The sequence below is a fragment of the Zeugodacus cucurbitae genome, chromosome 5 (assembly GCF_028554725.1).
Source record: "Zeugodacus cucurbitae isolate PBARC_wt_2022May chromosome 5, idZeuCucr1.2, whole genome shotgun sequence".
Lineage (NCBI taxonomy): Eukaryota > Metazoa > Arthropoda > Insecta > Diptera > Tephritidae > Zeugodacus > Zeugodacus cucurbitae.
In genome coordinates, this window is record NC_071670.1 from 17,675,494 (window position 1) to 17,688,655 (window position 13,162).

Genomic DNA, 13,162 nt, shown 5'->3' on the forward strand with positions numbered 1-13,162 from the left:
TCGAACTATGAAGGGGCTGGATGTAATTTTTTTGGGAAGTGGGCGTGGTCCCGCCCGCTACTAAGTGTTTTGTACATATCTCGTAAACTGTTAAAGCTATATCAAGGAAACTTTTTAGAGTCTAGAGTAGTATTAAAGCTCTAGGCTACAACTTTTTCAGAAATTTCCCATTCTAATAAATTATTGTGAACAGTTCGGCGATGTTTTTTCCGCAGCTTGTTTCCAAAATATAAAAACAGCGTCAATCGTTAGTCTTGCACTTTCTTTCGAGGTTAGTTTTACAAAACGCATATTGTAAAAAAACACTTCCAAAACTTGCCTATTTGACGGTAACTTAGCTCCCACAATTTGATGTGATACATGCCCAATAAAAGTAATTTGTCGTTGTTTTTCATCGGCTTTACTTGTTTTCATCGAAATTACTGACAAATCCAATGCTTTCGCCATTTTGAAAGTTAGATAACTTCAAATTTGAATATATATTATCTGTTAAACACGAAATTAGATCACAAAACAAAGAGAGATATAGTGATGCAAGATTCTTGAACAACAAACTCGCAAAAATCTTGAAAGGCTAATGACAGTATTTGGCAGCCATCCTTATCTCTACGATTGTGCACAAATACTTCCGAAGATACAGAAATATTGGAACACGATTGTCTTAAGCAATCGATCCAGGAATAGACTCCAATTTGGAAATCGCAAGCGAGTCGATCCTTTAGGAAATCGATTCCAAAACCGAACAGAATTTTTTTTTGGAAAACTAATCAATGTTACCATCACCAAATATATGTTATTGATTAAAATAATTATTCAACTATATTTATACATAAAGGAAAATTTCTTTTGAAGAAATAACAAAAAGCACAAAATAAAATTTGTCTTATCTAATTTAAGTCAACTCATTAGTCCATCAATTTTTCACAGATCAACAATTTTAGATGAAAAGGAACTTTTTTAGGTCGGCCACTAATGCAAATCTAGAGATTTTCTCTGCCATTCCATCCCATCATGCGGTTATTATGGTTCGTACGAGGGCTGCTATATATATTTCTGGCCTAGGCAACACTAAAGCTCCAGTTACCGATGCTTGACTTGACCTAGAGAGACTTGAGAACTGTCACATAAAATATCCGTTTAATGGGCCTTGCATGTATTTGATTACCGAACGCATGACTTGACTTGAAAGTCTGTTGAATTTAGAACTCTAAGTTACGTTGACATTTGAACTGCTCTCCCTCTCTCACTGCTTCTATTTTCATTCTCATTATGACGCTATTCCAGTGTTGCCTGAATATTTTCGGTTAAAATTAAATATGTTAAAATTCTAATCTTTAATATTTATAAATCTTCAAATAAAGAAAAAATAAGATAATTCAGAGGAAAATACCTTTTTCACAACAATTATTTTTTAATGTGTTTAATAAAAAAATCTTTTATTTTATTTATAACGCAAATACTTTAAGTGCAATAAACAAATAAAATCAAATAGGTACGATATGAGGGTAAATTTTGCAACAGAAACATAACTATTGCGAATCTCTGCATGAATTTGTGGTGATCTGCTCAGAAAAAAAATATTTTGCGAATTTATGTAATGAAAAATTGATTGTAAATGTTCAAAAACAATTTGAATAAATTATTTTTTCACCTATCATTTATACGCTTGGCTGGCTCCAATTTATTACATCTTCTAACAATTCTAAATATCGAAAAACTGAGCTTCACAGATTTCCTAATAGTGAAGATTTTTTTGTATACTAGTTTTGACATCTTCAATCTTGGTGATATTTTAATTTAAAAAACTTAATTTTAAAGCTAAATCTGCACATCTGGCAACTCTACCCAGAAACTATAATAATAACAGCTGAAGTTGAAGTTGTGTGAAGTATAACTGCATCTAAGTTTCCCAAGCGAAATTTTTCGAAGCTGAGTCAAGTCAAGCATCGGTAACTGGAGCTGAAGTGTTGCCAGGTGCAATCTGACATTTCCATTGGAAAGTTTGACATTTTTCAGAACGTTTTGTCATTTAATCGTGAATTGTTTTATTTACAGGGAATTAAAAAATTCATCTCGGCCAAAAAATGGAATTAACTCGTGAACATTTTCGTGCGATTAATTTTCACAACTTTCGACGTAGATTATCGCGACACTAATTAATGTGAACTGTAATGAACTAAAATCTTTGTATGGCTATGAAGCACCATCCTATAGCACTGTGAAAAACTGGTACAACGAATTCAATCGTGGCCGGCGCTCGCTCAAAGACGAATTCCGTGAAGGTTTTGTTCTCGTTGGATCCCTCACAATTTGACAATCGCTCAAAAAAGGCTCAAAAAAAGTGCTTCGAAAATTGGTTTGAGTGCACACAAAAGTGTATACATCTTGATGGAGAATATTTTGAAAAACAATAAAACCATTTTCGTTGATAAGCCCTCGTAATAGCGGTTTTGCTTCGTGGCTGATTGAACGGCAGGCATCAAAAACAGAATACTGTCAGGTGTCATCTAGTCGCGAATAAAACCAAAAGTCTCAATCTGAAGCTGCTTGTCAGGTGCAAAGGGAGAGGGTAAATTAGGATAAAAACAAGTAAGGAAGGGCTAAGTTCGGGTGTAACCGAACATTTTATACTCTCTCTATTTATTTATTGAACTTTGTTTATATTATACATGGGCGACCACAGGGGGGGGGGGGGGTGCAAACTAGGGCCACTGACCCCCTTTACAATTTCAGAGAAAACAATTATTTCAAATTTAAATACAAAAGTACATACATATTTTTTAATAATTTTTTGTTTAATATTATTATAATTACAATGTATACAGTGTGAATAAAGAAAATTTCCTTGCGTAAAATAACTAAAAAGCATGGGCTTTGGACGGCCAATCACTCTAATAATAACACTACACAACACGTAAAATTACACTGGGGTGCGACATACATTTTCTAGTTAATTTGGGGTCGCTGATTACGAATATCAACATTAAAAAGCTGTGGTTTAAACTTTAAGGGCGTGGCACAAAAAATAAAAAACAGTCATTCCTATGACCTTTTTTGGTCAATGCATCATAAAAGATATTATTTTCAAGGTTTTGGTATATAATAAGCCTTCGATTCGTAGAATAGTCTCCTGCGCTTAAAACTGTATATTCAATTATAAAGGTTTTAACTAAATATTCGAGATACAGGCCACGAAAGTCGAAAGATTATCGAAAATGAGATTCGACACATTTTAACAACCAATGGGTATATAGTTCCTAGTATTTGGGCTTAATCTATAGCTTAGGCTTAGATCTAAACATTTGGTAAAAAAAACTCATAAAGAATTAAAAAAAACTCAAATAGTTTTCACTTTAAACTCCAAAAAATTGGGGATAGTTACAGAGTAATGTGTAGGTAAAAAACAGAAGCTATGAATAAAAACGAGACGGTTGACGATCGTCGTAGCACAATAGAAAACAACAAAGTGGGCAAATATTTCTGTATTTAAGTAATATCTGCACTTGTAAACAAAAACTTTCTTATGTGAAATTTAGTGTTTCTGACGTTTTTCGTTAGTGAGTTAACCCACTTTTACTAATTTTCAACCTAACCTTTCTATGGGAGGTGGGCGTGGTTATTATCCGATTTCTTTCTTTTTTGGACTGTATTAAGAAGTGGCTAAAAAAAACAACTGCAGAAAGTTTGGTTTATATGCTCCATTGGTTTCCGAGATATGTACAAAAAACCTATTTGGGGGCAGGGCCACGCCCAAATCCCAAAAAAATTACATCCAAATATGCCCCTTCATAGTGCGATCCTTCATACCAAAATTTATTTCCATAGCTTTATTTATGGCTTAGTTATGGCACTTTATGTGTTTTCGGTTTTCGCCATTTTGTAGGCCTGGCAGTGGTCCGATTTTGTTCATTTTCGAAAGCAACATTCCTATGGTGCCAAGTTTCATTAAGATATCTTAATTTTTACTCAAGTTACAGCTTGCACAGACGGACGGACGGACAAACAGACATTCGGATTTGAACTCCACTCTTCACCCTGATCACTTTCGTATATATAACCCTATATCTAACTCGTTTAGTTTTGGGTGTTACAAACAACCGTTATGTGAACAAAACTATAATACTCTCTAGCAACTTTGTTGCGAGAGTATAAAAATAAGTTATTCGTTTCCTAACATTTCAATTGGAAACCATCAAATCAATCACGTGTATTGTGTAAATTTTTATTCAGTTTCAACAGCAGGCATTTGTCTTCAAGGTGGTAAGTTGAACTGTGTAAATAATATGGATCGTGCATTTGAGGTTAAATTCACCACTCACCGATTCCAGCCATTTTTTTCAACACATCCTTGAATACAATAACTGCTTTCGCATGACTTCCTTTGGAGCTAATATCATTCGAGAAGGCGGCTTCGTGCCGACTTGCAAGGTAAAAGATACAACACACATAACCAATCACTCACACCAACACAATGAATTGCATCACATAACAACTGCATATACACCACACACTACACCATCACACGATCAGAAGTTACGCCGTATTCTTCAACAAATGATTGTTTGCAATTACAGATACAAGGACAAATATATCATTTGCATGGTTCAAAGGTGCCAACACCAGATGAACCGCATCAATTTCTGCAAATATATTTCATTTCATCGATGGTGGATCAGCTGAATGTGCGATGCAATATACAGGGAACACAACAGATAAAGAGACGAATTATTGAACAGTTGCAAGCATTTTTTCACGCTAATAATGCCGTGGTTGATATGTTCAAAACAGCATTGGATCGAATGCCATCGCATACGCACAAATTTGTCATAAGAGCGGATTGTACCCTAACAGGTGAACATGTGCGAAGATTTAATGCACCCACCGTTAATGATGTTCTTGCAATTATTGTTGGCGATCCAACTAAATCGCGAGACATTGTCGTTCAGCGAAGAAACAATATCATGCATCGTGTAAACGAGACACATCGTTTGTACGATGCGTTAGAATATCCAATCATATACAGTATACTCTCGAAAAGTAAATTCTCAGAAAGTAAATAATCTTAATCATCTTTAAGATTACACATGCACCTCGAAAAAGTAAATTTTTTAATTTTTTAATTTACTTTTCAGAGAGTGTGATAAAAAATTCGAAACGAAGCAAGCAGCGTTTTTTACGATGTTGCAAAAACACTTACTCTCTTGTTTATCGCGTCTTTTTAGTAAATAAACTCTCTCTCCTACTTGATCCACTGGTTTAAAAATGAAAACGATGCAAATCAGGTGTCAGACTTTTTGAAGTTAATGGTCAGAAAATATATTGCAAAAGAAAAAAACAAAAGAATATTCAAGATTTTTTCTCTTCATAGTAAATACATATGTATGTATGTAAATGAATGAGTTTAAAAATATATTTGGAAAAGTAAATTATTCGAAAAAGTAAATTACCCAAAATACCAATCGATTTACTTTTCGAGAGTATACTGAATTGGCAAGGGCAAGACGGACATCACGTTGAAGATGGTCGATTTAATTACAGGAACAATATTCTAATTCTAATTCACAATTCATTTCATTTTGCATTTTCAGGCGTATCAACGAATAAAAATCTAAGCGCATTGAATTACTATGCGTATCGTATGATGAATCGTACACATGAGGAGAATGTCATTCTGAAGTGCCGTAGGCTATTCCAGCAATTCGCTGTCGACATGTATGTCAAAGTCGAAGCCGAACGTTTAGCGTTCATCTGATTTAATCAGGCAAAGCTACGATTTAAGGACTATATAGACTTGCGTAATGCTATTCATTCAGATGGTGATGTTCAGAATATTGGACGTCTGACAATTCTCCCATCATCTTATATCGGAAGCCCACGCCACATGCACGAATACGCTCAAGACGTTATGACGTATGTGCGAAATTATGGAACTCCGGATTTATTTATTACGTTCACATGCAATCCGAAGTGGACGGAAATTGAACGTGAGTTGGAACCGGGCCAAAAACCACAAGATCGCCATGACATAATCGCCAGAGTATTTCAGGAAAAACTCAAGGTTATGATGGATGTGCTTACTAAGTATCGAGTTTTTGGTGACACACGTTGTTATATGTACTCGGTGGAATGGCAGAAGCGTGGACTACCACATGCTCATATCCTAATTTGGTTGCTGAATAAATTGCATTGAAATGAAGTGGATAACATCATATCAGTTGAAATTCTTCTTCCAGTCACTGATCCCCATTTACACGACATTGTGAGGTCACAGATTGCGAATGGACCGTGCGGTGCATTAAATCCCTTATCGCCTTGCATGGCTGATTGAAAGTGCACAAATCGATAACCGCGACCATTAGTTGCACAGTTACAGGGAACGCTGGATATCCAGTTTATCGTCATCGTTCAAAATAAGATAATGGTCGAGCTATCAAAGTTAAAGTTCAAAATCAAGAGATTTTTGCTATCATGAATTTTCGAAACACATGCAAACGTTGAGAGTTGTCGTTGGGCCAAATCAATCAAATTTGTGCAAGTACGTCACAAAAGGCAGCGACATGGCTGTGTTTGGTATTGCGTCGGAAAATTCGAATGACGAAATTAGCAACTTCCAAATGGACAGATACATCAGGACTAATGAAGCACTGTGGCGCTTATTGTCATTTCAAATTCATGAAAGATATCCCACAGTTGTACATTTAGCAGTGCATTTGGAAAATGCTCAAAGAGTTTACTTCACTGAGGCTAATGCGGCACAACGAGCTGAGAGACCACCATCGACAATATTGACTATCTTCTTTGCAATGTGTGAGGCAGATCCATGCGCAGCGACGCTGATGTACGTTGAAATGCTCAAATATTAGACTTGGAATCAATCAACAAAGAAATTCCAACGTCTTTTAATCACCAAACGAAATGGTACATAAAACGAAGCCATTTGGTGGCGAAACGAAGTTCGCCGGGTTTGCTAGTAACAATGTAAAAGAAAGTTATTGATTTCCCCATTTTTGTACCGATATACAATGGTTATGCAGTCGGTATTAACTTGATAATAATATTTTGCCAAACTTTCGCTCTTTATATAGAAATCTTAAGACCTACTATGCACATGTGTTGCAACGCTATTTGCAAAGCTATTTACCGATTTCTCGAAATATTTAACAATTAGCACAGCTGCGCAAAAGGACTTATGCAAATATCATTTGTAGATTATTTCATACAGTCATACCTCTGCAATATGCTTAGGTTAGCAGTATAACAGTTAAAAATCGCATACTTCTTCCATATAAATACATAACGCTTTATAAAGTAAAGTCTATAGTGCATAAAACAGAATAATATTTGGCCTTCTGAAAAAATCGTTTCAAAATTAGAGTATGGATTGATGGTGATAGAGTATATTTTGCGTAAAAGTTCCGAACTCACAAATGCAATGAAACATTGAAATCAAGGTTTGGTAGGTCCCACATTTTCCCAACATTGTCTAATATTTAACTAAGAGGTGTCAAAGATCCACAAAATTGTAGTGAACTAAAGTTGCCACTTGTTCGAAATGCATTGGTAGGTTAAAATTCGCTACTGATAGTTCAGGTTAGTTCTACAGATAAATTTTGTATTCAATTCGTTTCAAGTACATACATACATATGTTAGTGTCGTGTGAGGCGCAACTCACACCGGATTAGTCAACACGTCTTTTATTGACTGATAGACCAGAGCACATAGCTTCATATGTGGTCCCCACACCGAACAAGAAAAGACAAAAACTTGCTTGCTTGGTGTGGTTTTACATACATTTTTGTGTCTTTTTAGTCAAAGTTGTGTCTTATTAGTCGCGACGTTCGATTCCTCGCGCTTATTGTGTGGTGGCTATATAAGGTGTGAACACTCATTTTGGCTCTGTTTGCAAGGAACAGTTGGGAGTCTACTCTGCTTCTAACTGACGAGATCCATATATTTAAGCTGTAACCGTTAAACATACTTATATATGAACATACGCAAATATTTAAAATTAAAACAGTTGTTCCAAATTTGACGTATTATCGGCGTACAAAAATGTCAATATTTATATAAAAGGCTTATGGTCATTGTACGTGCCTATTCAAGGTCTTTCTGCAGTTTTTCGTGCATATTTTGTCTGGAAGTTTATTCAGTGCTGCTAAGTGTTCTAAAGTATAACTGTACTTTTTGAAAATTTAACATTTAAGCAGATTAAAAACACATATGTAGAAGAAAATCAAAAGTACAATATTATGAATATTGTGAAAAACACAAAATTTTCTTGAAATGAGATATTAGAAAGATCTTTGGAGTGGAATTAGCGAACCAAATCAGTTTAAATAATGTAAATGTGGAAAACGTGGAAGAAATAATTGAAGAAACAGTAGTAAATATTTCTAATGACGTGCTCAAGAAACTAACTAAGTAGATAGATAGAAACAAGTAAGGAAGGGCTAAGTTTGGGTGTAACCGAACATTTTATACTCTCGCAATTTATTTATTTAACGTTATTTATATTATATAATACACAATTTGACCCACATATGCGTCATATATATTGTATAAAGTCCATTGAAAGTTGGAAACCCTAATATTAGGTCAGAAGCAGCGAGGTCCTCATGTACGATATATGGGGCCTTGAAAACCTATTATCCGATTTCGGCGATTTTTAGAATGAGGCTGCCACACTATAAATGTAGTATTTGTGCAAAGTTCTGCATCGATATCTTCACTAGTGCTTACTTTATATATTGTAAAGCAAACGATTCAGATCGTCTTCAAAGTTCTGGTATATAGGAAGTAGGCGTGGTTGTGAATCGATTTGGCCTATTTTCTTAACATATCATTGGGATGTAAGGAAACTATTACAAACCAAGTTTCATTGAAATCGGTCGAGTAGTTCCTGAGATATGTTTTTTGACCAATAAGTGGACGATGTCATTGTCATGCCCATTTTCCATTTTTTTTTTAAATCTCAGTGCAGCTTCCTTCTGCTTCATATCTAAATCGAAAGGGATTTTTCAGCATAAATGCAATGATTGTGAGTAGCAACTAAGCATATACATTTTTAATTATTATTATTTCACCTTAACAAATACATTTATTTAAGCGTGCGATCATGATATGGTAATAAGGTGCGTTGATGCAAGATATGATGGATCTTCCCACGAGTCATTTGTGTGGAATAATAGCACATTAAAACATATTTGGAACGGACATACCAAAAAGGAGATCATAGTTCAGTTTATTTGGGTACAAATATACATTAACTTGCTATATATTTATGAATGTATTTACATACATATTTACTAAAACGAAACATATTTTAGCTGATTCTGGTTATCCACTACATGAGTACCTATGGACACCTTACCGAAATGCTTTATCGGGAACAGTGGAATCAAAATTTAATAAAAAAACATGCAAAGGCAAGGAACGTAGTTGAAAGGACAATTGGGGTGCTAAAATGCCGTTTTCGTTGTATACTAGGTGAACGTAAACTTCGATATTCTCCTAGTAAAGCAACAATGATTGTTAATGTGTGCTGTGCTTTACACAATATTTGTAAGCAGTATGGCGTTAATGATCCTGAACAAGAAACTTTCGTTGATGTAGTAGTACCAGTGGAACCAGTTGAAGAAAACTTCAGTGGTTCAGCAGCGGAACGAAGACAAATAGCTAATTCTTTGTAAATATTTTAGTTACATCCCTAAATGCATTAGTACATAAGTTTGTGTAATATATAATTAAAAATAATAAAATTAATTTTTAATTATTTATTATAATAAAATTAATTTTTAATTATTTTGTAGTAAATCGACAAGGCTTTCTTGTGTTTGCGCTTGCTTTTCTAAAGCCCTTATACGCAAAGTTTCGCGCTCCTCCACTCCGCTTATACGTGCCTGCCTAGGTGTAACGTTGACGTTCAAATTTTCACGCACCTCGTCAACGACTACATGTGTGATGCTTTCTTCCAAATTTTCAGCTGCAGTGTTTCCAAACACTGCATTCTGTAAGCTGAGCAAATCGTCCACGGCTTGCTCTAAAGGCGTTAAACTGCGTTGAGTATAAGGGCCCCCACCTGTGGCTACAGTCTCTCTTCGATTGTTGGAAATTTTTTTCTTTAGTTTTAATTTGTAGTCCAACCAAACTTAAGTAATATACAAATCAATGTGCTTATATATATACAAATATGCAATCGAAATGGTTTATTTTTACCTTATTCCATTCGCTTCCCCTACGTAGTGGAGGGCCGATATTATTCAGTTCAGCCGCTATATCTTCCCACAAGTCAATCCTAGTTTGTTTTGTTGACCCAAACGGCGTCATTCCTTTGGCTAGCTGTGGATTTTTCTCCAAAGCTTCACCATCAGCTCAAACTGCTTCTGGTTAGTTTTTTTTATTCTGAAAACGTTTAATAAATAAAATGCAACAAATAAATTAATAAAAATGTACTCACGTTTTTTCTATTCTTAATTGAATTCGCGATTCAAATAACAGTTACCTTAATTTTTTTTTGAATTCTATTGAACTGGCGAATGGAATAAACGTTCGCCAGATTTTGACAGTTTAGGCGAAGCGAATTTTCCATATTCGCCAGTGACAATACCAAATATTCATTTTCGCCGGTTCGTTCGCCTATTCTTGGCGAATTCGCCAACTGTTCGCCACTCACAAATCGAGCTGGCGAAATTCGACAGAAATTTCATTTTCTTCGCCAGTGACAATGCCAGCCTTATTGTTGCCCTGCAATGTCAGATTTAATTGATTAAGTATTTTTGTGATGTCGCACAGAAAACCTAGATCCGTTATAAATTCTTCAATATTCAATGATGAAACCAACGATTTTGCTAACTCTAAATCATCATCTTCTAGAAATATTTTGACCTCTGTTCTTAGTTCGAAAAGCCTTTGCAAACATTTGCCTCTACTTAGCCAACGAACTTCGGTGTGTAAAAGTAAATCGTTATGTTCAGCGTCGATTTCTTCTAAGAAAGTTTTAAATTTTCGATGGCTAAGCGCATTATGACCCCCCTTGATTTTATTTATGATTTTAATTGCTGTTTCCATTGCTTGTACACAACCCAGTTCTTTTGAAAAAAGCACTTGTTGGTGAATGCAACAATGAAATCGGGACCTTATTGTTATTCATAGATAACTGCCCAACCAAACCAATTTTTTTGCCCACCATGACCTTTGCACCATCTGTACATATTGCGCTAAATTTTTTGGTGTTCGCTATAGAGAAAACGTGCTCTTATAAAGTATCAAATAGAGTTTTCCCTGTGACGTTACCAAAGAAAGCAACAGTAGTAAAAATTTCAAAAACAAAAGTCTCAAATCTATCATTGACAGTTTTTGCACAAATAACTAATTGGCATATGTTGTTACTATCTGTGCTTTCATCTAAGCATATTGAATAATATCTACAATTTAACAATCTTTGTTTGGTACAGAACTGTATATATGCACTGAGAACCTCAGTTCTACGTGCTATAGTTTGGTGGGATAATGGAATGGTTTTCAAAATTTCTTGCATTTCTTTACCTTCATCAAAGCATTGCAAAACATTGTCGCATAAGTTTCTGAAAAACTTGCCATCGGTGAAAGGTCTGCCTTGCTTTGCTAATGCAAGTGCAATTTATTTAATTGTAAATAAAATTTTCTTTTGTAATTATCAAGAAGACTTTTTCGGGCGTCTCCCTCGACATTTACAAGATTTTTGTGACAACGTGCATAATGTCTTTTTATATCATGTTTGCTACAACGCTTTATTTTTTTATAACTCATTAAGCATTCTGCATGCTTTTCATTGTTCGCCATAAAAAATAACATATTTCCCAAATTTGTTGTAACATTTTTAGTGCGTTCTGTTTTTAAAGCGTAAACGTGGTGATGCTTGCTTGAAGTTCTAGCATCAACTGATCGCAAAATTCTGCTTTGCTTGCCTACGAAGTTGAATACAGTTGCACAATCGTGCTTTTACAGACACTTGTCGCGACATGTTGGTGAGAGGTGTCTGGCTTGCTGTACAACTGTCAGTGCGCTATTGTGCGCATAGGCCGTGGACAACGCTGGTTTACACCCTTTTTTATAAATTTTTTTTAGAATCCTATATTTAAAGTCCTTCCTGTGTTTTATCTGGTTACACCTTCCAACTTTGTTTTCTACCTAGGTTTTCTTTTGTTCCTATCTATCAATTAATAACATATAGTTAACCGATCTGAACAATTTCTTCGGAGATTATATTATTAACTTAAGCAGTAATCCATGTCAAATTTCGTAAAGATACCACGTCAAATGCTAAAATTTTCCATACAAGCCATTGATTCCGATCGTTCGGTTTGTATGACAGCTATATGCTATAGTGAACTGATCTGAACAATTTTGTCGGAGATTAAATTATTTCTACATATACGAGTTCGGAAAAGATTGCGATAATTGTTGGTTGCGCAACCTAGAGGCAAATGTGCCCTGTGGGAAATGACAAACGATGTGTTTTGTTCTTTAATGTTGTGTATTACATTTAACATTTTAAGTTATTTTATGACAGTAAAGTTAATACGTTTAGGTTCTAATATATTTGTTTTAATAGTAATATATGAAAAATTAAAAAAAAAGGCACGAAAATGCATGTTCAATGAAATTATGAGAAATGTAAGGTGACAAAGTTCTCACTGGGTATCTTTACTTTCGTGCTCAGCTACGAAGTCACAATTCCACTCATGCCGATCAGTGTAGCGAGCTTATTCAAGTGAGTAAAATCAAATTGTTACAATAAACTTAGTACTCATTTACACCAATTTGTTTAGCTCATGAGTTAGTGCACTAATTTCATTATTACTCAATGCAGATCTCTGGTGTACGTGTGATTTGTGCTGAACACATAGAAGACGACAAGCGATAAGCGGCATCTGTCAAATATTAAAATACACGCGTTCTCATGGTCACAGATTTTTTGACAAGAGCACGACTACACGACAACAGGCTCCATCGATAGAAAATCGTCATAAAGTATTACGAAGCCCTACATTTTATTGAAATTCCTCAATGGATCCACTTTTCGACATCAGCTATAATAACTTGTCACGAATTCTCTGATGCATCTGAACATTGGAGTCAAATCGAAAGTCAGGACTACGCGACGTATATACACCTGGAAAT